Source organism: Diospyros lotus, chromosome 5 (genome assembly GCF_014633365.1).
Source record: "Diospyros lotus cultivar Yz01 chromosome 5, ASM1463336v1, whole genome shotgun sequence".
NCBI lineage: Eukaryota > Viridiplantae > Streptophyta > Magnoliopsida > Ericales > Ebenaceae > Diospyros > Diospyros lotus.
In genome coordinates, this window is record NC_068342.1 from 31,268,817 (window position 1) to 31,296,044 (window position 27,228).

A 27,228-nucleotide genomic window follows, 5' to 3' on the forward strand; every position below is an offset into this window, starting at 1 on the left:
AATTCACAATGACAATTAATAAATCTCAAATAATTTATATCTTATACACAAAAAATTGTTATCACATTAGAAAAGTTCTAACTATATAAATTAATATATAAATCATATGGAACCATTGGAGTTCAAATTCAAATATATGAAGAAATTTTTATAACTTTTAAATATTTATAAAATTTGATACTATTTTTAAAAGTAAAATTGGAAACTATCAAAAGTTCCTATTTTCAGACTTTTAACTTCTACGTTTTTTGTTTTACAAGTGGAATTTATATTTTTAAAATATTATTATATCTTAGATATTAATTAAATAAATAAATATTTTTTAAATTATTTTCTAACTGTTTTAAAAATGAGCTAACTTGGCAGGCTTCTATCGGGCTGAACCCATTAAGGCTCTTGAGCCCGAGCTTGGCTCAGCTTGACCCACAATAGGGGACTAACAAATAAATGGTGCTCAAGATTTTTTAATGAAAACTTGCACAACTCTTTCAAGTTTCTTGGTGTAGTCCATCAAAGTAAGTATACGCACACATATGAAAGGAGAAAAGGAATTCGTTTGAAGATGATAAGTTGGTTCACTAAGACTCTAAGAACAGATACAAGAGGAATCACTGGTATGTTGGAAAGAGCCAGTTATCACTACATTGAGATTGCACATTTCCATAGTTTTCCTTCAAAAAATGAAAAGGGAAAGCATATGGGCTGTTGTATCAACAGTTCTTCAAGATCCAACAAGAGGAAAAAAATGTTTCATTTTTCAGAAAGGCACCATCTAATGTCTGAACTAATAGAAATCCCCCTTCATGGAAAGTTCCTTTAGAGATGCTGTCACTAACCATGACTATATGTGATGATAAAAATTCCCCAATTCAATCTACTTAAATACATTGTTTATCATTCAAAAAGTTAAGGGTGTAATCATATTAGAACTGCTTATCAGAAGATGATAAGTATTGACCAGTTGTAATGGTCATAATCACCGCTTTCTCGAGATGCTTATCTGCCTTCCGTCTTATCAAGGAGACTGCATACTCCATGAAGACCGAGTCGCATGGCAATGTGATAGGCCCATGAATTGGCAACCCGTACTCTTCCTCTGCCATTCTCAAGAGCCCCCTGATCCTGAGATAATCCAAGGGAATTACAAAGTGTCTTTGATCAGCAATGTAGACAACAAAATGACCCTATCATCAACTGTTGATGACTTGCAACTGGTCGTATCAACACTCCCGTCTGTTCTTGGAAGGTGATTCTTTTCTGACTCATTGCACCCAGACTCTTCCACTTGCCATTGTGATAAGCTTCTTCGGGCTAATCATACTTTTTTTACTTTTGTAGTAGGAGTACAAGGCACCGGAAAGATAAAAGATGATGATAATAGTCAAAAGACAAATTGTAATCTCATGTGGTAGAAGGCAATGAAAGTATACGTACCATGTACTTATAAGCCTAGACACAGTCATAGGGCTTGAAAACTTTGCAACTAACAGAAGTTTCTTGTGTTTGGAGTCATGTAAGGACAATACATATGCTTCTTGTTGTATATAAAGTTATGCAAAGACAATCTATACATAAAGTTATACTATACCTTGTAGTTAGTTGATACGTTCATAACTAGGAAAGGGAAAGTACGCTATTCCCCATCCTTGCAGCCGAATGGTCTCATGGTGAAAACATTGGTAACAACTGAAGCCACAAGTCTTGCTATGACACTTGCTTACTGATATGAAGATCCCTTTTGTACTTTGGTTAAAGACAAAGCATTATATTGTTGTATGGTTTAGAGTTTCAGATATTTCCTAGGTAAAAGTTGTGTTTCCTTGGTGCTGCTAGGGACTTGTCTGATTGATGAAATCCAAGTTTTAGTACTTCCATACCTTGAGGTCTTGCAATTCTTTCATTTTGATTGGCCACCTTGGGCCAAATGCTCTTTCAAAACACCACCGGCTTATTTGTTGTTGGCTGTGTGTTACTTGATTTTATATTTTGCTTGCATTAGCATCACCATCTTTGTCATGCCAGCACTGATTGTAGCACCCATAGAATAATTCAGCCGGCAATTGCTTTTAAAATAAACACCTATTATCATTTTATGAAACGTTCAAAGTGTCACAGTGACCTTCTAGGACCTGGTAAAAATAAAAAGTCTGACTAGTAAATTAGCATCACCTCAAATTTTTGGTTTGACCATCATTCTTGGGCATACCTGGCTTCTTATGTGGTGGCAGGTGCTTCAGATTTTTTTATGAAAACATGCTCTATTCGTGTTGATATTGTGGACCGTTGCATAGCAAGACAAAGACAATAATTGCCTTTCTTGCTAATTGAACTTTTTTCAAACAGAAAATGATCCAAAACAAAGACGCAGGAACTGATACAAAACTAAGTCCCTCAGCAATCTATCAATAAAACCTGATTTAGGCTCATTTAGCACAAAGGAAAGATCATCCATTAATGGACTTAACATGACGAGAAAGATCTTCCATCAATGAAACCTTATTTAGGCTCATTTAGCACAAAGGAAAGTGCCCTATTCCCATCTCCGTTCACAGAGGAAAGTATCTAAATTCCCTATCACTCTTATTTAGTAATTCCTTATTAACCTTTAATTTTGCAAGCCTTACCAGCCATCAAGGAATCAGTTTCCATGATAATGAATCCGCAACCCTGTGAATATGCCAACTTTCCGGCTGACCTGATGGCCAGCACCTCAGCAACAAGGACCTCCTCTTTTTCAGCCACTAGTTGGCCATAATGGTTTCTTGCAATGAGACCTTCTCCCCTCCATCTTTTTTATTTAAGCAGCATGAGTTTTTATCTCCAGGAACTAAACTTTTGGTCTGTACCAATCGAGTTTTGATATATGGCATCCCAGTGCACGAGACTCTGCTTTGCAAGTGTTTGGGGGGGGGGGGGGGGGGGGGGGGGGGGGGTGTTGTCTTTGTATGCCACCTTACTCTTCCTGTCCATAGAGGTCACGTATACAACTCAAATGTGTGACCTTTCAATCACAAATGAGCAGTCTTATGATAGAACCCTCACAAAATTGATTGAATCTAGTGTTGTATTTAAGTGAAGCTTCAAACGGCACCATTTAAGGAGGGGTAGGAGGGTCTTTTGGCAACTCTCACGGCTACCCAAAACGGCAGCATTTTGGGCCCTTGAGCGGATGGCCAAAACGGCAACTACCTTTGCCATTTCATTTGGCATGCTTTACCTTATCGTTTTGCCTGCTACTTCCCCGATCGTCGATGGTGCCTTTATACAACTTGATCTGCACTGCTGCTTTCCCCTTTATATCTTTTACAGTTGCCTCGAGATCTTCAACGCACAGTCTCTGATTTTCAGCCTCATTTAGGGTTTGCTATGTTCATTTCTCTGGTTTCATTCTCTCTATATAATTGATACATATGCTATTTTTCTCTCTAAAGTGTAAGCCTTTAATCTGTAGTTTCTGTGGTTATGGGGCCGATTTGATTTGAGAGTTGTTTTGTACAGTGAGATTAGAGAGTGAGATTGTGTATATTGAAACTATAATCGTTTTTCTCGATAGTGTAATGAGCTCTCTTTATCGGAACTCAACGTGAACGTAGCCCTCTTTAACGGGTGAACTACGATAAAAATTACTCGCGTTCTGTGTTTGATTTATTTTTGTTTCATGTGTATTTGCATGCTTACAGTATTGAAGTCTCTGTGAATGTTTGTTGGCTTTATTTATTGTTTACTGTTTGAGAAATGGTCGAGAGTTGTCTCGACCCAACAGTGGTATCAGAGTCATTTCTCTGGTATTCACAGTTAGGGTTTTCGGAGCCTATGTCAATCAACTTCTGAGTCATATTTTTGCTTTGCTTGTGTTGGTCTGAGACACTAGGGTTTGTTATGAGTCTTTGTTAGTCAAGTGTTTATTGTGTAAGCCTCTGTCAGCGTCTAGGATTTTAGGGTTTTTTTGTGCAAAGCGAAGATGACATCAACCCGATTTGAAATCGATACATTTGACGAAAAAAGTGACTTAAGTAGTTGAAAAAGGAAGATGAGAGTCCTGCTTTCTCATCACAAAGTGCTTATCACACTTGAGGCTGACGACAGAAAATAGTCGGCAGAACTGATGAGATAAGGGAAGAAGCATTTAATCTTATTTTCCTACATCTTAATGATAGTGTTATTTGTAAAGTTAATAGCATGAATACCCTTATTGAACTGTGGAACAAACTTAAATCATTATATTCTGTAATGTTTGCTCCTAATTTAGTTTATTTAAAGGGTACAGGATTGTTATGTTGCCCGTGGCAAACAAACTTATGTTGCCCGTCGCAAACCCCACCTCCCCCAAAATGCACACCCCGCCCACAATTGGCTCCCCTAACACACCCCCTGAACATACCCCCCAACCTACCCTTAAGTCATATCAAAACAACAAGTCTCTCCTTAATTTTAATTGTAATACGAGCATTTTATAAAAAATAAATTAATAATAGACTTAATAATTAATTTGTTAAGGGGCGTCCCTTTACGTGATTTTAAAATTATCACAAATTAATTGTTACTTTTCATCAAAATATGGTATTTAAAATTTAAAGTATAATTAAAATCTTAATTTTATATTATTTTATGTGTGATTTTATATATAATTCTATTAATTAAATCACGTCAACCCTCATTTCTTAAGTAAAATTGAACTCACGTGAACCACCCTTAAATTAAATCACGTGATTGAATTATTTTTAATATAATACTAATTAAATTGAATAAATTAAGGTCTAAACTTAATAACCATTACATTAAAGAACAATAGTTCTTATTAATCAAATAGTCACACAATATTCAAAATGCATCACAAACAATATTAACATCCATAACAACTGATATGATAGCTGGATAATATAAACATCCATAACAACTGATCGCAAACAATATTAGTTGGGTCACTTTCGTTCAGGACCGTGGGTGAACGGATGGCTGGATAGGGGCCCAAGTTGTCTCCCAATTAAATATTTACAATGTTTGGCTTTGAAATTGAATTTGAATCTCCACTTTGGGAAGCAAAGAATTGTCTGCGGAATTCTTTCTCTCCAAGAAAAATGGTGTTCTGTTGGGTGAACGGATAGCTGGATAGGGGCCCAAGTTGTCTCCCAATTAAATATTTACAATGTTTGGCTTTGAAATTGAATTTGAATCTCCACTTTGGGAAGCAAAGAATTGTCCGCGGAATTCTCTCTCCAAGAAAAGTGGTGTTTTGTTTCTCTCCTCCAATAAAAGTGGAAAATCCCTCTCTCTCTCTCTGGAGTTCAGCATTTCCAGATTGGTGTTCTGTTTCTCTCAGTGGATTCCAAATTCTTCCCAGTTTGGGATTTTGTAGTACTCGGTCTTTTGATTGGCTCAAATTGGAGATACTTCTCTCATCACAGTGATCGAGAAAATTGAAACTCACTTACGGGTAAGTAGATACAATGCTTTTTTATTAGACTTGCTAGCATCTCCGGACTCAAATCCAGATTCAAATTTAAATTTCAGGCAAAATTCACAAAAATCTCTTTTCTGGTGGTTACTCAAACCCTCAAATAGAGCTTTACTCAAATGCAGAGCCAAATTTAACTGACCATTGGAGAGCATTCAATTTTTACTCAAATTTTGACTTTATTTTGGATAAAAATTTGAATCACCACCAGAGATGCTTGTGTTTTTGTTGAATAGCTTACATCTTAGTCTTGTTAATTTTCATTCAGTCAACTTCACTGATAAGCATTAATTAGTGGCATTACTGAATTTTTTCCTGTCAAAGCAAATCTGCAACAGGAGAGAAGTTAATGTTCTATGTATCGCATTCACATGGTCTATGGTTTAAGATCAAGCGACACTCACTAGTAATCTCCCCCAATGGGGGGTGTGCTGCATCTTCCTTGGATTATAACTCTGTGGAATCTGTGTTTAGCGTTTATTTTATGAACCAAATAAGTGGTATACAATTTCAATGCTGCAGTTCTCTGAAGGAATGACGATCCAAAAAAATTCTAGTTAGGGAGGTGAAACTAGAGTGAAATTTTGAGACTTGTGAACATATAAAAAAATAAAAATTGGGAGGCCTAATTTTTATTTTTGTTTTAAATTTTAACAAATTAAGTAGTTAAAAAATACGAATTTTAAATTTGGGTTGGGGGGATGGCCTCCCTTAGTTCCCCTTCCTCTCCCTATTAGGAAGATATGTCATGTGTAAGTGAGGGGCTCCTGGAAGAGAAAACCAAAGAAAATATATATATATATATATGTATATACACACTAGTAGAAATGTAAGTGCATTGCATGTGAGTAAGTTTTATAACAATTTAAACATTTAAATATAGGTTTCATAACAATTTAAACATTTAAATAAGATAATTGAAGAAGAAATTTACAAAGAAACATAAAAATAACATGTGTAATTTTGTCTTGATCTCACTCTTGTGTATTTTACCAACTAAAAAAAACATCCAAAGGATCATACTTCATAGGTCAAGTGCACCCAAATGTTTCATGAAAATTTTCAATTTAGTTGCATTAAAAGCATTTTATGATAAGAAAAATAATATATATATATATATATATAAAGATTCAATGAAAATGAAGTAATGCTAAATTAACTCAATGCGCAAGCCAAATGAGAAACAACAAAATGACAGTCATTTTGTTTGAAAATTATTAGTAGAACCTTATAAATTGTAGTAAATATTTATAGAAAAAACCAATTCAAAACTGTTAAAGCTATAAAAATCTCAATTCTTCATTTCAACTTATGTTTCATGAAATACGTTTGTGAATTTGTAATAAGATTCTGACAACCATGAGAAATGAATAGGCTTGAATGATAATCACAAGGATAGGAAACATACAACAAAGATTCCCTTTCATTGGACTTCAAAATTTTGATGATAAGAAATATATTATAAACAAAGTCCTAAAGGGAGCGCAACCTGTAGTAGAAAAGAAAGCTACATATAATCTTCTTATAATTTAGCTTGCCCCAATAAAAAACAAAATCAAAAAGAAAAATGGGATATTTTCCCTACTCTCAAAAGTAAAGCAACAAAGGTGAACCAGATTCTACACTTTCCTTCCACTCTTTGAGGGGCACATTGCATTCCAACGTGTCAAAAGATCCCTAATTGATCTTGACATAGTCCAATATACACCAACAATCGAACACACCAAAGCCCACGACTCCCTACTTATTGGGAATTGCAATAGAAGATGGTTAATAGATTCAGCTTCTTGCTTGCACATACAACACCAATTCACCATGATTTTTTCCTTTTCCTTAAATTGTCACTTGAACTGTTGAAGGATGTAGTAAAAGACCAACCATCAATCCAAGGCCAGTTGGCTTCAAAAGATGCATGTGACATTAGCTTGTAGCAGATGTAGAAGACGTTCCCTCTCCTTTTTCTCATGCAAAGAGAACTTCTCCCCTGTATTTGTATTATATAAAAGCAATATAAATACTATTTGATATCATATGCATGTTTTCAAAAATAAAATATCTCATCTTACGGAGACAAGATATGAATTTATTTATTTTCTTTGATCAGTATGGAGGCAAGATGTGAATAAGATTGTGCATAGGCGTGTTGGGTCCAAAATGAAAGCTTTATGAGATATGTAACTACAACATGGCCCCAGAGATGGCCAATGTTCACAAATGGGGTTTGAATTTATTAGTCCTGGTTTCACTAGGATTTGTATTGAGTTGAGCTGCATTTTTATTCATCATCATCATCATTATCAGTATTATTATTATTTCCTTGGGCCAAATCTATTTTGAATTACATGCTAGGTATATATTGTGCTCAATTGGATTTTAGATGATTCTCAGTTTTCAAGTCAATTGAGCCCAACCATTCCAATATCTAGTTCAGCTGGGCCTCATTGGTTTCCCCAAGCATATCATAAAGTAAAGGTAACACCAATATTTGCTGGGTCCATATGCCATAAGAGGAAGAGATTGTTGGAGATTGATTCAAATTTGTTATCCTTAATGCTTGGTCTCAGTCCACGTCTGGCAAACTGACTTTGATCAAGTTTTGCAGCAGATTTTTAGTTCCTTGATTTTCTATTTTCAGTTATTAAATGATATCCTAGTTAGTCTGCTATTATTAAGTCTTTCTGTTACTTTGTAGGCCTATTTAAAAGGCTCTTTCATGCTTTAATAATTTATTGTTCTGCCTATAAAAATTATTATTCTTTGTCCACTGCTCATTTAATTTCTGCATTCTTCCAATTCTCAAGAGAGATCACTCGTGCCTCATACTGTGTATGTAACTGGCAATAGGTTGGGTGACCATAGTGGAGAAGTATATACCTCTGTTGGTTCAGGGATGAGATTAATCACATAATCAATCATATATATTGTTCTAAATTAAGGCCTGGTTTATCATTTCTTTGAATATTATTGCAGTAGCACTATGCCTAGATTGAAAATTTTCTCACTAGGCAATAACTCAATGACAAGGTGCCATAGGACTCCAAAATAAGAGATGCATCAGCACCCAACACAAGGAGTACTGAAAAATTGTTTTCAAGTGTTGCACAAGTTTGAGGCTTCTTATTTCGGATCCAGGCACCACAGAGTCATCCATCTTGAATGGAATTATGGGTCCAACCCATCTGTAACTTGAAATGTTGAATTATCTGGTTGATTTTATGGTTTGCCCAGTAATCCAGACAATGCCATGTCTATCAGCCATATATCACAAAGGCATCCGAAGTGGTAGTGTGGAATTTTTTAAGTTCAGTTCTTGTTGAACAATGCTAGCAATTATTGCCAAATCTTGATGAATTTTAAAATATTTGGTGGAATCATGTGACTTTGGTTGAATATGATGCTTGACAGAAATTGTTCCCCCCCCCCCCCCCCCAAAAAAAAAAAATATATATATATATATATATATGAAGTAAAAGGTCATGCCTTTTATTGTAGTTGAGTTTTTCTATCCTTCTATTAAATGTAGGATGGGAGCACCATATATAATAGTTCCCGAACTGCTTACAAGAGAAAACTATGGAAGCTGGAAAATATGGATGAGGAATTACTTGTTAGGCAAAGAACTTTGGGATATTGTGGATGGTACATTTCCCAAACCCAATGAAGCGACGCAACAGGTTGGGTTCATGGACTGGAGGAAGAAAAATGGGAAAGCGTTGCATGCCATACAAGTGTCATGTGGACCAGGAATTTTTTCTTCTATTAGTGACATAGATACAGCTAAAGGTGCTTGGGATCACCTGGCCTTCAGGAACCAGCAACCTTTTTCTGAAAATCCCGCTCAAGCACCTAAGCCAAGCTCCTACCCTCAAGGTAAAAAAAATTAGCTTAACACAATTTCCAAATTGTTTTGCATAATAATTCTATATTAAATGACATCTGCAATTATCATATGATAGTTTTGTAATATTTATCTCCATAGTAGTTCCTTGGAGCCAGTGGGACATCCCCCATTTATGCGTTGACATAATATATCTCTTTGGGGGAAACTGGTGTAAAGTATTATAAACAAAAAGAATTGACAAAAGCTCTTCCAATAGGGAAGGCTTACTGAAGCAGGGCAATCTGTAGCAAGCACAAAGGAAAAATATAGACATCTATATAAATTGGACAAAAATTTTATTGAGTTTGAACTGAGAATGACTAGAGACCACTTTCTGAATGGCTAGAACTATTTCCCAACCAGTTTTGAATTGCTTGTAGACGATAATACTAATTCTATATCATCATAAAAGATGATAGAAACTTTGTTGAAGGTTGCAAAATTGGAAGTTATGAAGACCAGTCCCCTTGCTGTAGTATTACCTTGTCAATACTCAAGGGAGCTAAGCCACACTTGCAACAAATGTATACTCGTGGTTTTGAAGTTCTCATGACATTTTGGTTTTGGATTCAAATTGTTGCATATTTTTTAAGGGTGCTTTTACTTCTAAAAATTGTTTGTGGTTTGTTGGAAGAATAACAAGTGACGAGAAGGTAGTAATGTGTATGAGGTTCTTTGAGAAGATCGTTTACTCTAATGGATTACTTATTGCAGGTCAGAATGGGGATGATAATACTTGGTGCTCAGTCCTCTACAAGGCCGTGGTTGAGGGTGATTGGGAAAGAACAAAAAATTTACTTGACTCCCATCCGGAGGGGAGGAGCACAGGACTCTTAAATGGGGAAACCATTCTACATACTGCAGTTCTGTACAAGCATGTGCGACTTGTGGAGGAGATTGTGAAATTGATGACAATAAGAGAACTGGAAGCTCGTCTGCCTTACCGAGATGGTGCCACAGCCTTACATCTTGCTGCATCTGGTGGAGTTGTGAAGATAGCGGAGCCCATAGTGAATAAGAATAGAAATTTGCTGTGTCTTAAAAATTACAGCGATTATCTCCCGGTGGCATTAGCATATGCCGCTGGTCAGAAGAATATGACAAAGTATCTTTTTTCGGTTATTGAAGTGGAGGAGCTGAATCGTGATAGAAGCCATAGTGGTGCTACAATGCTTACTACAGCAATTATGTCCCAGGACTATGGTAACTATCATATACTCATTTTTAGCATAAACCAAAAAATTTCTGATGACCAATATATGTATTTATTAGCATCACAATCAAACAACAATCTGTTTTATTCCACATTCAGTCAAGCTTCTAAAAGATCAGGCATGGATTCAGCACTCCCCATTCACTTTTTTGATTAAAAACATTTCTAATTAAACAGAGAGCTGCGTTTCTTATTCCTTTGTGTCTATGCATTAGGCATGAGTTCTAATCCATTCTTTGTGCAACTTTTCTATGCTTTATTGGGGTAAGGAGGAAAAAAACTAACCTATTTCTTATTTGATCACAATACTACTCTTGCTCCAAAGTTCACATAAACTAGTGTATCTTCTGTCAGTTTCAAACCATTAAATTTTTTTGTAGCATGTATCATCAGGGCATGACAACGTAAACATTCTGTCTTTCTAACCATCTCTATTGTTGCTGTCATTATTCTGTATGTAGATTTTGCTTTGGAGATACACGATCGCTGCCCACAGTTAATTACAATGCCAAATATTAACGGGATAACAGCCTTGGAAACCCTGGCAACGATGGCTTCTGCATTCCCCAGGGGCACTCAGCTAAGGTTTTGGCAGAAATGGATCTACAACCGTTGGTTCCTCTAACCTGCCTTCTCATACTTGATTAATTAGGACCTCTTTTTGTACATATATAAATCTTACAAATATATATTCATCTATCTGTGTCTAAAATTTTCAGCACATCCTTACTGGAAGTATGGGTAGTACGGTTAATTGAATTTGAATTTTTATACTTCATCTTTTGGTTCAAATCTATAATTTTTACGAGAATTTTATACTTAGTTGTACCTATATGTATATTTTACTGATATACATGCATACACACACACATATATTAGTTGTACTTTAGTAATAAAGATAACTTTATTCAATTTCTCTTGTAACCGTATTATTCTCTATACTTTCTTGTTCAATTTTTCTATTAGTTTTGTCTCACCTTATCATTTCTTTTAATAAAAAAGAAATCATTCTTTGGTTTCTTTGATTCTGAATGAGTTTGAATCCATCCTTTATTTCTTCAATATTGATCTAATCTTTAAAAATTCTATACCAATGGCAAGTTCAAGTTTAACGCTCATTGCATAGTTGTGCTAATTCCTTAATTTCATACTTCCCCTAATATATTATTTTATATATCAACATAAATTATCCAAATGCACTGTTGAATGCATTTCTTCATTCCTATGAGAATTTTACAATTTATCATAATTAAGGAAATATTTGAAAATTTTAGATAAAAGTCAATGGGGTTTACTTATGAATATAATCATTTTGTGACAATAATTCAACATAAAGCACTTTACTAAAATTAAATATATGATACATAGTGTGTGCTTCCATATAATAAATGTATAAACATTTTTTCCCCTTCTGCAGGCATCAATTTACAGCCAACAGATGCTGGCAACAGTAAAGACAACATTCTAACGCAAGGTATAAGCCATTTCTTTGTCTCTCTCCATGTAAGTGTGCATGTATTTAATTATTTAATTCCATATAAACTCTGAAAAGCCAGACCAACTTCAGGCAGAGTAAATTTTCTCCCTCCAACTGGAAAGGAACACTTCAACTTTGTGATTGAACTTTGGAATTCGGAGGTCCAAATCAATATGATTAAATGGTTGCAGACATTCATTATGTTCTGGTTATGGTGGAGGATCTTCAAATTTATAAAAAAAAAAAAAAAAAAATCTGGACTCAACAAAGTCTCATCCCAACTATTTGGGGATAAGGCTTGATTTAGGCATATATTTTTCGTTACACCAACTTTTACCTCTGCGATTTCCCAGGCAGTGCATGGAGATAGACCTAAATCTTTTGCATGCGAGTGTTCAAATTTCATATGCTACAAGCTATGAGGCACTATCTAAAAGAGTGATGATTTGATGAAGTGTCATGAAGTTTTAGTGTTATCACATTGTGAAACATGCATGTATTGGAAAGCTATAATGTAACTCTTAAGAAATTAAAAGGAAAGAAAAGGTTCAGAATATATACAATTTGCAAATATTTGTGACTGAATTTTAATTGAAATCTTGCTGAATACTGCTTTAGATATTGTATTATTTAAAGTATTTTTGGGCATGAACTTTTGCTTCAAAGAAAAGCTTGGAGTACTCTCAAACTCTTAGATATTTTAAATCTCCAACTTTCTTTGATTCTTCTTTATCTAAAGTTTCCGGGGAACTTCTTAAATTTTAAAATTGAAGCCTCTTTAATTACTTCATTTCTTGACGGATCTTGGAAGCACAAATAAAGGCCTTAGATGATCTGCATGGAAAATAATAACAATGCAATTGTGAGATGCTGTTGAACAATATGATTTAACCCTTACACTAACTGATGGGAAAGGGGATGGTTAACTATGTTGAAAAAATTCTTCTAATTAGATTGCTCAGATCCTACTTGTGTTTTGGCTTCAATGACAGTACCAGGATTCAAGCAAATGCACGATTTAAAAGCGAAACACATGCAAGTATGTAAACTGCTCAAAAGAATGAGTGACCAGGTTTCTACTTTTAATCTCCCTGAAATGTTTTCAAGCGGGTTAGCCGATGCAGTAATAGCAGCTAGTCAGTTTGGGAACGTTGAGTTTGTTGTTGAGATGGTACAGTCTAATCCCGCTTTGCTCTATGTCAATACAAGCGCTGGAGGCATATTTCATGTTGCAGTTGCAAACCGCCAAGAGAAAATATGGAACCTCATTTATCGGTTCGGTGCAGAATGGGATGAATTTGCACGTTTTACGGATCCAGATCTCAACACTTTGTTACATGCAGCTGGCATGCTGGCACCTGCCGAACGATTAAGTAATATTTCTGGTGCAACAATGCAAATGCAAAGGGAAATCCAATGGTACAAGGTATATTTCTTTGCTTCCATCTTGGACCCTCTCTTATTTTTTAAGGTCAAATCCTCTTAGTGATATTCTAATAAGAAGTTGACTTGGCACCCTTTGACAACTTTTCCTAATTGTGGTAGGAGGTAGATATGATATCACCACCTTTGCACAAAGAACTTGCGAACAAGGCAGGCAAAAAGAGGTCGAAGTTTGTTCACTGAACAACACAAGGACTTGGTCAAAGAAGCAGAAAGATGGATGAAAGATACAGCAACTTCTTGTATGGTAGTGACAACTCTCATTGCGACAGTTATGTTTGCTGCAGCATTTACAGTACCGGGAGGTAATGATGATCAAACCGGCAACCCCAAATTCCTACAACGAGACTTCTTCGTGTTATTCGTAGTTTCAGATGCAATATCACTGTTCTCTTCTGCTACTTCAGTTCTGATGTTCTTAAGCATCCTCACATCACGCTATGCTGAAGAAGATTTCTTGAAGTCATTGCCTAAAAGGTTGATAATTGGTCTTGCCACCCTTTTCTTATCCATAGCAACTATGATGATAGCTTTTGGTGCAACACTTGTTATTTTGCTTAGCAACCGATTCAAATGGACCGTCATTCCAGTCTCGCTGCTCGCAAGTGTTCCAGTTACGTTATTTGCATTGTTGCAGTTTCCCCTCTTTCTTGACATGGTTTTATCCACATATGGGCCTAGCATCTTTCATAAGCAAACTGAGTTTTCTTAGTTCAATTCTTGTTCGTCCAAAACCAGCTCAATATTTAGGTCCCTGAATATGTTACTCCGAATACATGAAACTATTGGTTTGATAATTTGTTGTGATTTTCATTGAGAAATCTTAATTAGTCTTAAAGATTATTTCTTATTCCTAATATTAGTTTCCTGTTTAGTGTGTAATCTTATTTACTGGTTAATTGTTAATTGTTGTTAGGTAAGGAAACCTTAACCTTGATGAACAAAGAGACTAATCTATCAATAAGATGCCTGACTTGTTATTCAAGGCGAGCAAATCACTTATGAGAGATCAATAAAATTAGAAATTGGATGTAATAGAGACTTGAGTTTAAAAAGAGAATATTGAGATTTGTAGTTATAAACTTTACTACATAGTGATATTTTTCTTTTTCATCATGACAATAGTGATTTTTCTTATTTTTGAGTTTTTCATGTAAAAATTCCTTGTGTTTGAGTATGATTGGATCATCTTATATTTTTTCTCTTCTTATTTTTTCCTTTTAACATTTGCATACTGAAAAATTTGGTGTACATATTAGATATCTTTTAAGGTGAGATTGTAGTGAGCCAAATACAAATAGCACAAGACAAATTGCAGTGACTTAATTTAGAATAAAAAACCAATTTAATTAATTAAGCAATATGCTGATCAAACACAATTATTTAACTGTGATATGATTAATAAACAAAAACTTAAATGAACAAAAAAGAAAACAGTGTGTTGTGAGTTGTAACATTCATTCATGATAATACTAAACAATCACACACACATAGAAGTTTAGAATTTATGGTAGGATAAACCTTCCAAAATGGATGAGAAAAAAACCCACTATGACATTTAATTCAATAGCAGACGCATCAAATTTACAAACATACAAAGATCTAGTAGATCAATGAAACTAATCTGCCCAAATCATATAATTAAGCAGTGCTATTATTAGCCTTTATACTAGTCAGGTTGATCTTCACTTAAAAACTTCTTTAATTTAACTGAACTATCTATTGTCTGCTAGTCTTGTTTACTTCAGTTTTGCTCTAAGTAGTTGCTTACTCTCGTCTCGGCGGCGGTGTCGTCCTTAAGACACACGAGTCTCTATGTTGCTCCCTCACCTACAAATACAACACAATACTTGTATTGTATGTTTTCGAGTGGACACGTGAATTAATGTCGCACTTGTATAAAAATAAAACATATATATATATATATCATTTGATTTGGATATATACTCAAAATGAATCAATATCAGATTGAGGAATGATTTGGATACTCACAGATCATCGATCCAAATAAACTTGACAGAGATGAAGGGTTTGGACCTCTCATCTCTCATCCCTTGTATACGTACCAAGGCCAAGGGGTCCAATCCAAGCCTTTGAGGCTTCAGTTAAATTAAAGAAAGGTTACGAAGATATCAGATATATGAAGAAAGTAGAAACTGCAAATTAAACACAGCAAGCTAATGGGCGTTAAGAGATCAATAACATTGATCTTTACATGCACTGCTTATTAGTTAATGAAGCCTCTACATTAATTAATGATCAAATAAAAAATTTTAACTCGCCATCAGTCTTGTAACTTATAAAATCATAATGCTCCTTTTCTCAATTTTTTATTATTAGTGTTGTTGCACGGTTACAACAATAAATTTGTAGGATGAAAACGTCGTTTTCAAGCCACCTGAGCCTGCAAAAATAAGAAAACAGTCAGAGGGTGTAGGGAGATCCCCACATAAACACTCCGACGCTTAAGTTAGACACTGAGTATGATGAAAAAAACTATATTGAAATTAATATTAAAGACGTCACCCCTTTCAGGAATGAATGCCTCATTATTTATAGAGAAATATAGAGTGATTTAAAATATAACAAAATTAGGATTCTTGTAGATAATACTTATCTTGATTGATCCCAATCTGATTAGGACTAGGATAGTTGTAGATAACATCTATCTTGGTATTTTAAAACCTATTAGAATTAAGATACATATAACTTGTATCTTTTACAGATAATATTTATTTTTCCATTTTTAGGGATAGAATTTCTTAGGGATGATGCTTATTCAAATATTTCACAATTATTTTAGAATTAGAATTCGCTATGGATAATTATCTATCATTTTTTGGAATATTCAAAAGGATTTTTAAATGTTAGACTTATCGTGTTTGCCCGCTTTATGTGGGACCCCCTCACATATGGAAAATTTATGCTTTTTAGCCCAAAAAGATATTATGGGCTTTTATCAGGCTACTAACGAGACAATGTGCTTATTTTCCTTCATTGTCGAGCTATGTGAGAGACAATGGACTTGTTGTTTTTCCCTCGTTATTGGGCTATGTGCAGGGCAACGGGCCTTTTGTTTTTTTTACCATAATATCGCAGCTCCCCAGTTTCGTCTTCATTAATATCAAAGATGTCCCCTATTTCAGGAATGAATGCCTCCTTATTTACAGAGAATTATGAAGTGATTTAAAATGTAACAAAATTAGGATTCTCGTAGAAAATGCTTATCTTGATTGATCCCATTTGATTGAGACCAGAATAGTTGTAGATAACATCTATCTTGGTATTTTAAAACCTATTAGAATTAAGATACAAATAACTTGTGTCTTTTATAGATAATATTTATCTTGCCCTTTTTAGGGATAGAATTTCTTAGGGATAATGCTTATTCAAATATTTCATAATCATTTTAGAATTATAATTCGCTATGGTTAATTATCTATAATTTTCTTGAAATATTCAAAAGGATTTTTAAATGTTAGATTTATCGTGTTTGTGCACTTTATGTGAGACCCCTTCTCCCCCCCCACATGAGAAATTTATGCCTTTTAGCCCAATAAGATATTATGGGCTTTTGGACTTTTACCTATGACACAACAATTACAAATGTCCAACAAACATAAAGTCGACTTTTACCCCTAAACAAATGTACTTGGTATTGTCCCATGAGGCTGGACTAGTTTTAGCACTTCATTGTTAGATAAAGATCTTCTATTCTATTCGTGAAAGATAAAAATATCATTTATATGTATAAACACACCTTCATTTACATTAATCCAAATTAAATCCTATCCTTTGCATCTGAAGACCCTATAAATGAAATCCATTTCCAATTTAATTTCATGGAGTTACGTTATATATCTTAACGATTTCTATATTTGTTATACATTAAAGTTTGATGTTGATGGTGAAGCATGTAACGACATCGTTTTACTAAGGAAGCCGGGCAAGAGGGTCAGCTGCAACCACTGCCATGTTGTAGTGGAGGGTAGCTTGGCAACTGCCCGACTGTCCTCTTGATTATGCCAAACGTCTGTTGATTATTCCCTTTCCTTCACGCGTGTAATCTGGACCGTCGATGCTGCCTTCATCTGGTACAATCCTAGCCATCCTTTTGCATCCTGCGATCCTTATTTAATGAACTGTGCATCGGGATATGTGAGATACATTAAGAGAGATTGAGAGAGAGAGAGAGAGAAGAAACGAGGGTTTGAGGGTTTTCTCATTTTGTGGTTATTTTACACTCTTCGTCTCCTTCATGTTATTCTCTCTAGTTCAATAGGTTAAGCCTCTGATATTTCTTTTATATGGTTTTACGGTGATTTCGTTAGTGAACTAGTTTGTGTAAATAGAATGGTTGTAAGGTTTGTATGTTGTGAGTCTTGTAAACCCTATTTTTACTCTGATAGTGCAGTGAGCTCTCCTTTGCCGGAGCTCAACATGGATGTAGCCTTTTTTGGGTGAACCACAATAAATCACTCTGTATTATTTACTTTCGATTAGTTTTTTTTTTTTTTGTGTTTGTTGGTTGTATGTTTTCGATTGTGTCTTTGTTGTTGGGTCTAAAGGCTTACAGTGATATCAAGTGTGTGTGTGCAATTTTCTCTCTGTTTGCACAACAAGTGGTATTAGAGCCATTTCTTTGATACACACGATTTAGGTCTTGTGGTCCTTTCAAAGTCGGTGTGATCAAATTGAGGGTTATTCTTCGCGCTGTTCGTACTGTCTGAATCCCTAGGGTTTTTTGAAGAGTCATGGTCAATGCGTGTTTTTTGTGTGTCTTTGTCGGTGTCTAGGGTTTTCTTAGGATACCTTCATGCAAGGCGAAGATGACAACAACCCGATTTGAAACTAGAACATTTGATAGGAAGGGAGATTTGGTAGTTGGAAAAAGAAGATGAGAGTTTTACTTTTTCATCATAAAGTGCTTATTGCACTAGAGCCAGATGATTGAAAATGGTTCGATGAGCAAACAACTAGGACCAATGAGATAAGGGAGGAGGCATTCAACTTGATATTCCTCCATTTGGGGGATATTGTGATCAGAAAGGTAGACGGTATGACTAACCCTCTTGATCTATGGAATAGACTTGACTTTCTTTATGCTGTTGTTTCAGCTCCTAATTTAGTTTATTTGAAATGTATGCCATTCAATTTTAAAATGAATGCATCGAAATCTATGGATGACAATATAAATGAATTTACTAAACTTACATTGTTGTTAAGGGGTACTGATCAAGCCCTAGGTGATACGAGTGAGGCAATGATACTGTTAGACCGTCCAGGCCTGATCTCGGCCCTCTCCTTAGGCACAATCTGATCTCCCTTTTGGACCCAGCCTTGGCCCAGCGCCACCCTGCCACGGCATCATTGCAAACCCACTGGATATTCGCGCGGCCGTGTCAGATCCCATCCTCATTAATGGCAGAGCCCATCCACATTAATGAGGGTTCCGTCACCACCATGCTACCATCTGGGAACCTCCACCGACGTCGGATAGCCAGTCCCATCACCTACAAGGACACGTCTCAAGCATGCAGGAGGACATCTCCTCTTCCTATATCAACCAGCTCTCTTCAGAGCTAATGTATGTTCTTATCTCTGACCCATTGATACACTGCCTCATTTTACTCTCTTACTCACTCGATTGTCGGAGTGCTTGCAAGTGCCAGCCGCCCCCTAGATGGATCCGTCGCAAGAGCCCACATCTCGCCTCCGATCGTCCCCTTTGGTGAGGAAGGAACATCTGGCACCCACCGTGGGGCTCGGTAAAACTTACCTACCCCATAAGCTTACAAAAAGCCTTTCAACTTCAAAATTATTCCTCAAATCAGTTTTAGTAGTGTCTTGGTCCCATTTTTATTGTCTCGTATAACTAATCGAAACAAGCTGTTAGTTCCATCGATTTGAGATTATTTGCAGCCTTATATATAATCAGTTCTCCTTCATAATTAACCATTATATGTAGGAGGTGCGGATGATTCTACCATTTTCATACAATAATAATCTTGGTAACAATAATGGAGAAACTCCTTAGACTTGTGTTCTCAAAATCTCATTATGTATTAGTCAAAAGAAGGAGAAAGATGGATGAGAGGCACATCAATGTTATGTACAATTGTGGCCACTCTCGTTGTCACTGTTGTTGGTTTTCCACGCAACCTGAATCTCGGCCAAACCACAAGATCAAGCATAAATCGAGAAAAGAAAAAGAACACAAGAACACAAAGTTTTACGTATTCGGATCAAAAGATCCTACTCACGGCAAAAGCTCCGCCTCTAGTCAATTCACTACGAATGGTTTCGATTACATCAGCTTACAATAAAGAAATCAAGATCAATACACAAGTACAACGGTATTGAATACAAACTGAAAACAAATACACTTTAAGAATAAGAGAGAATCTGTTCAACCTGATCTCGCGATCAAGGCAAGTATTTGTGTTCTTATCAGTTTCAATCCCTCATGCCTCAGGCGATTTTCAACAGAGATTAAGCAATACCAACACTTACCAATAGATCTTACCAACAATTAAAATCGATCAAACAAGAGAAGGATTCAAGAGAATGGGTGTCTCACTTCATGTGTCGAACATAGGGTTTTAGAAGTGAAGAATGAGAGGAATACAATCTGAGGATTTCGGGTAGAAAGTGCCCTTATATAGCAGCAAACAATCGCTAGGCTGAGGCAAACACGCATGGCCACACGAATATGGGTTTGGCTCATGTAACATATCTCGGCCCAATGGCTATTGGCCCACAAAAAATAATTAGCAGATCACATTTAAATGTTAGCTAAATGAAAACCAAAAATACATATATGATAAATGCAAACAAAATGTACATAACAATTATATGAAAATACATTTTGAATCATAAATCTTAACACCTGTTATGTTTGCGGCAGTCTTCACGTTGCTAGGTGGTGGCACTGATGATACTTGGCGAACCCCATTTTCCAAAAACGACGACGTTAACTCCTTTTTGGTTTTCATTATGATGGTAATTACCTTTAGTGCCACTCTTGTTATTGTGCTTGGTGAACGTATAAGATGGACTGCTACTCCGGTCTCTATGCTTTGCCACTGTACCAGTAGTAACCTGTTTTTGCTCTATTGCAATTTCCCCTATTTATTGACAAGGTCTCATCTACCCATGGATATGCATGCATGGCATCTTCAACCGGAAAACAAAATTCTTGTTTTAAACAACCCCGCAATAGGCAATAATAAATTTTTTGGTAGATAACTTGCATGAATAGATTGTAATTGTATTCTTATGTCATCTACATTCTTATTAATGACTTGATTTAATTGCTATTTGCATATTTGTAATTATGCAGATGCTTAAAGCAGAAAATAAAGGATGCTAATTACTTTTTCTCAAAAGTATTTATTTTCTTGGTTTTTCCATCTGGATAAAACATGTCTTCCATTGAAATTAAACATAGATACATTGTTTGGAATCAAGCATTCCTGACCCAAAATATCAAATTTTTTGTCTTAAGTTATGTTGCTGCTACTTTGGGATGAAATTAAGCCAATTATATATGATGCAGTCTTTTCTGGAAAATGGTGAAATCAATGTCAGCTGGGTGAAGACTTGGTGGAGTGAAATTACCAAGATTAATTATGTCCGTGTGGTTAATATCCAAGCCAAAGGCCAATAATTAATGTCACTGTGCCTAAAATCCAAGCCAAACCTTCTTTATGTTTGCAACCTAGGACAAATATCTTAAGTACTCAAGAAGAGAAGTGGTGCATGAAAGTACAACAGTGGCACATTCAATAACCTATGGAGGTTATGCTTATGCAAAGAAAGAAAACTTGTCTTCAGGTGATATAATAGAATTTGATGGAAAGGCTGAACACGGGCAAGTCTTTTGCTTTGATACGATAGAAATCAAAATAAGTATGGATAGAAAAAAAAATTATTCAAATTTCTTTGACCTCTACCAACATAGCTAAATGTTCATACTGGAGATAAGTCTGTATATCCCAAACCATTAATTCAAATCAATAGTCTCATCCCAATTATTTAACTGTAAGAAAGAAAATATTTTAAGCTTGGGTGGTGGAGAGTTATTGTAAATCGCAGAAACAGTAAACTTTGTTTATTCCACAATACACACTGAAATACAAGAAATACAACTGGATGAGCTGCTGACTCAATCAGTGGGGATCAACTCATCAGCAACTCACTCCAATACAGTACAGTTTCAAAACACATATCTATATCAACATTCAACACAAGCATTAATTAATACTAATATAAATCGTAGCACAACTTAGCCTGGAACCTAATATATCCAAGTTCGGGCATCAACCATAGCATAAAATGCATAACTCAAATTTATTCACTAACGAGGTGAAATTTTTTTTCTCATAGGTTGAGTTAATTGTAACCTCCACGACCAGTAGTGTTGTACTCTCTGAGAAGTCTTTGTCCTGCGAAAGTAGAAAATGATATATTGTCAGGCGTATTCTCTAATGTATAACCTCTCACTCAAATTTGTGACAATTTCCATGGCTAGTTAGTTCATGAACTCTTTTCAATCCCTTCAACTTTCTCTTCTCTTATTAGATATTGCAGAAGTTGCTCAAACACAATCCAAGACACGAGTCCGAGTTTTATATACCAGTACGCATCTTTTGCAACATGCCTTATTTATAGTGTGGATAAAAATTGTTGTTGTTTTTTTGTTTGCTCTATACTACTGTTTTCTGGGACTTTTACAGTTGTCAGTGTGGATTTTTTCAACCCTCGTATAGGCTGCACAAACTCCTGTACTATTATGTTGTGAGACCTCATGTTCTTTCCCAATAGATAATATATATATATATCTATATAATAAAGCACAAAAGTTTTTAAAAAAATTCTCAAATGTATGAAGACACATTTTGTATCAATGGCTGAGATACATCTATATAATAAGGGAGGATGGTTTTTGAAAATGAGAGACAAATGTGAGAGCGAGACATTTTTTTGATGGTTGAGATGGGTTTTGATTTTTCATCAATGGCTGAGATCAAAATATGTTTCCCCCCTAAAATCATCCCATCCTCACATGCACAGACTACCTCTTCTGTCTCGCCCCCTCCCTTTCTCTCTCAAAGCGCCAAACCCACCGCCGGCCGCTCTGCCTCTATCCTTCCCCCTCTCCTTCTCTATCTCCCCTACCCCTGCGACTGCTTTGACCACCATCGCTACCACTTGTCGCCCTTACCAACGCCCCCACCCAGCCATTGCTGTCGCCCCCACCCTGCCATAGCGCAGCTCGTCTCACCGTCCCCGTTGCCCCTATAAACGCCACATATATGTGTATGTATTTCTGTGTATGTATGTAATGTACGTCAGAAATGATGGTGTTCGTTTGTTTACATACATATACATATATTTTTTGTGTTTGCTGCTCACAATTAGATTGTAAAGGAAGTAATCAAATTTTATATGTATGTACGCTATTCTTTGGAATTAAATTTTAATGTTTACTGGAATTATATCTATACAAATTTTGGAATTAAATTTATATGTATGCACAAAAGCAATCTAATGTTTGTTGTTCTTTGTTGTTTCTGTGTATGTATGTATGTACGCCAGCATTTCTATCAAATGGTGTTCGTTTTTGTATATATAAATGAGCATTTCTGTTATATACATGCAAGATCTTAATGAGCATTTCTCTTAATCGTTTATGTCAAATGGTGTTTGTTTGCTACTCCATTTATGTATATTAATCGTTCTCATTTGAATGTATGTATGTATATTAAGATTAAATGAGCAGCAAACACGGTGTAAATTGAATAAGCAGCAAACAATGATAATAGACGATGAATTTGAGTTCCCTAAAAATGAACAACAAACAAATACATGTCTGAGTTCTATACATTTCTGTGTATGTATTTAAATGAGCAACAAACAATGATAATAGACAAAAATGCTCCATTGTTAATTAAATGTATGTATATTTATGTAGCACATATGTGTATGTGTGTATATGTATATTCTATATATAAATGGCTAGATGTATTATGTGGATGCAAGTATACGCACGTGCCTTTATGTGTGTAACTTCAATTCCTTTCGTATGTTAATATTTATATAATAAAGCATAACGATTTTTAAAAATGTCTAAAATGTATCAGAGATATATTAATCATATGACTAAAATGATTTTTGAATATTGATCAATGGTTGAGATCAAATACCTAACATATTCCCCCCCCCCCCCCCCCCCTCCACCCCCCACCCCCAAAAAAAAAAAAAAAAAAAATCCATCCCATCCTCCCTCACCTCACAGGTATCATAACCACTATCAGAGAGACAAGGCGTGACAGACAGGCTGTCACTTCCCCAAATCCATGGCATGGTCACTTCCCTTTCAATTTTTTCTTTCAGCTCCCTTTTCACTTCAAACGTCTCTTACCCCAGCCATAGCCACCGAGTTCTCTGCAGCCAACGCTCAGGTGGCTATTAGGGCTAGCAATTTTTGACACGACCCGATTACACGACATGAAGTTTAAGCGGGTTTGGGTTGGGACTAATCGAGTTTGGGTCATAAACGGGTCAACCCGTTTATGACACGATTATTTTCGTGTCTTAGGCGGGTCAGCCTTTCTAACCTGTTTAGACACGCAATGATCCGTTTAAGACTTATTTATTTATAAATTAAAAATAATTATAAAATTAAAAAAATATTTTAAATCCCAAAATATCCCCCCACCCCCCGCGCGAGTCTGAAACCCTAAACTCCCCCACTCCACTCTCATTCTTTCCCCCCCATCTATCTCTCTCTCTCTCTCTCTCTCTCTCTAAACTCCCTCCTCTGCGCTTGGACCCTCGCCTCACCTCCCTCCCCCTCGGTGTGCCTTCGCCCTCGCCCTCAGTAGATCGCTTCCACCCTCGCCATTTCAGATCGTGTCCGCCTCGCCTCCGCCTTTGGCCCTTCGCCTCCGCCCTCTGCGTTCGTCTTCACCCTCAGCCCCTCGCCTCCGCCTCTGCGTCCGCCTCCGCCCTCAGCCCCTCGCCTCCGCTCTCGGCCTCCGGCTCTGCCTCCACCCTCATCATTTCATTTCTTCTTGATTCTATTTGATGTTTTGTTTTTTATTTGGTTTTTGTCTGATCTATCCCGTTTCGAATGGATCTGATTGTTTGATTTTTCTTTCTATGTTGAGGAGAGTTAGATGACTATATTTGGGATTTGGATGATTGTATTTGAGATTTGGATTAATTTTTTTATTGCATGGATGATAAAAATGGGATTTTATTAGAGTTTGTTATTAATATGATATATATATATATGTTGACTGGTTAAATATAAATATGTTTGATAGGTTAAATTATTTTTTTTTGAATGAATAAATTTTGTATGTGTATTGAATAGGTTTTTTTTATGCATTCAATAGGTTTTTACATGTTACAGGTAAACGGTTAAACAGGTTAACAGGCGACACAAACACGACCTGTTTAAATTAAATGAGTTAAACAGTTAATAGGTGACACGACACGACCCGTTTAATAAACAGGTTTAAACGAATGGTGTCGTGTTATACGTTTAATAAACGTGTGTGTTCAGTTTAAGGAATTTGACACGATTATTAAATGGGTCATGTTCGAGTTAGCCTGATGCGTGTTATACGTGTGTCTCGACACGACACGATTACGACCCCAACCCGAATTGCTAGCCCTAGTGGCTATAGCGTTTTTTTTTTCCTTCCTCTTCACTCTCTGTCTGTCTCTGTTACCACCATCAAAGCCACAGCCACAACCACTTTAGTTCGTTGCAACCACAGCCACAACCACCGCTACAGCCACACCCTCTGTCATCGACTTCGCTGCAGCCATAACCACCGCCACTGCCACCGGTATATCCAAGTATTCCCCCTCATCTCCCTCTTTTGTGCAATTACCCAGCAACCCAGTAGACCCCACCCTTTTGCCCCCTGTGCGCAAACACCTTCCCCCCATCCCTCTTTTGCGCAAACACCCCCACTTTTCTTTGCTTGCTGACCCACCCTCCAAAGACCCAGCATAACACACCCCCCTTTCTTTGCTTGCCCAAGACCCCCCTAAAAAAATTCACACACACAGAACAAACACACGCACATACTCTTCCCTCTCTGCCCAACCCACACTCACATAGACCAAATAGCAACACAGGCACACACTCTTTCATCTTTCTTTGCTAGCAAGATTTTGAAAAAATGACTGACAGGGTTTGGTTTCTTGGTTTTTTGTGGGTAATGGATAGTTTGATTTTTGCATAATTCCTTGGATTTTGATTGTTTTATACAGGTTTCAAAGTGGCCTAAAAGGTTCTTTTATCAATATAGGTTCCAAAGTTCAGGGACGTAATTGATCCACTTCACTTCATCCGAGCTCTATTATTGTTGTTATTTGTATATATGATTGTCCATGTTTATGAGGGCATGTGTATGTATGTGTTTAAGGGTGTTTTAGATGGAGAAAGCTGAATTTGGGTTCTGGCTGAGCATTTGATATCCATGCTAAAATTATCTATTGACTTAAATGAATTGGAGCTTATTTACATGACTTAGGAAGTGACCTGATGTTTGAGTCTATCCTGTCATGGGTTGTCTTTGGTGTTCCACCCAAATTCTATTAAGGAATAAGAATGCACAAGGTCTCAAGGCCATGATGATTGGCCTTTGTGGTTTTGCTGACGTATTTGTCTTCAGCTTCACTCTTAACTAATAGAGAAAAATAATAAAGCATGCATTTCCAATGATCTCAAAGGGAAAAAATAATAAAGCATATGTTTAATACTATTACTTACCTATGTATACCAAATGAACAAAGGCATATTTTCAAGGCAAATATATAATCTTCCCATAATTACCTAGAATACATGTGAATCTTTATTCTGTATAATACCATCTGTGCCACACCTCAACATTAAAATAGAGCAAACCTTGATATAAAATATTTGTCCTTGGAAAAGGGCGTACTTTTTTTGTGTCCTTATGTTATGTATAGATCTTATTTTTGGGTTAAATAGTTTGTACAAGGGATTTCAAGACTTTAATATTGAGTTGGGCAAGTGAATAAGTATTTCATGACCTCCGTTCATTGTTATGTGTTGTGATTGAGATATGTTGGTGAAGACTTAGTTAATATGTTAAAGTTCTTAGTACTTTGAGTCTTCCTCCAATTAATTACAATTTTTATTTGAATATTTAGTACTTATCAAATTATCTTTGTTTGTTGCATAAGGAGTGTATTTATCATTTTTTTTTAACTTGCTTACACGATTGATATTATTACGTTCTAATGCGTTTTGGTAAATAATTTTGCTAAGACAAGATTGTGTGGTAATAGTTTTATATTTTCAGTTGCATGTTTAGTTATTTCTTTGTTTCTTATATTTGTAGCCACCATAGTGTACTAACCACCAATGCAAACTCACAAGATTGAAAAATGAACACTCTCATCCATTCTTGGTCATGTAAGTTTAAACCTCTTCTATTTTCTTTTTATTTTTTTGACATCGCAACATATTCACATATTTATTTCACTTTATTTTCATGCATCTTCTTACAGATTGATGATGACTTAGAACAAATTGTAAGATGAGCTTCATTTCATTCATATACTATTCACAGTTTGTTTGTTTATATATGGGTAGATTGTGTAATTAGTATTTTATTGATTATCTATACAAGTTGAAATCTATTGGGATCATATTTTTAGGAGAAATTATCTCCAAATAGTTTAAAAATAACAGAATAAGTATTTTCAGA

General features: G+C 35.8%; 1 pseudogene; it reads left to right on the forward strand.

The window, feature by feature from the left end:
* Positions 1-5,015: 5,015 nt before the first annotated feature.
* Positions 5,016-27,228, forward strand: part of LOC127802743 (ankyrin repeat-containing protein NPR4-like) — a 24,356-nt pseudogene continuing 2,143 nt past the window's right edge.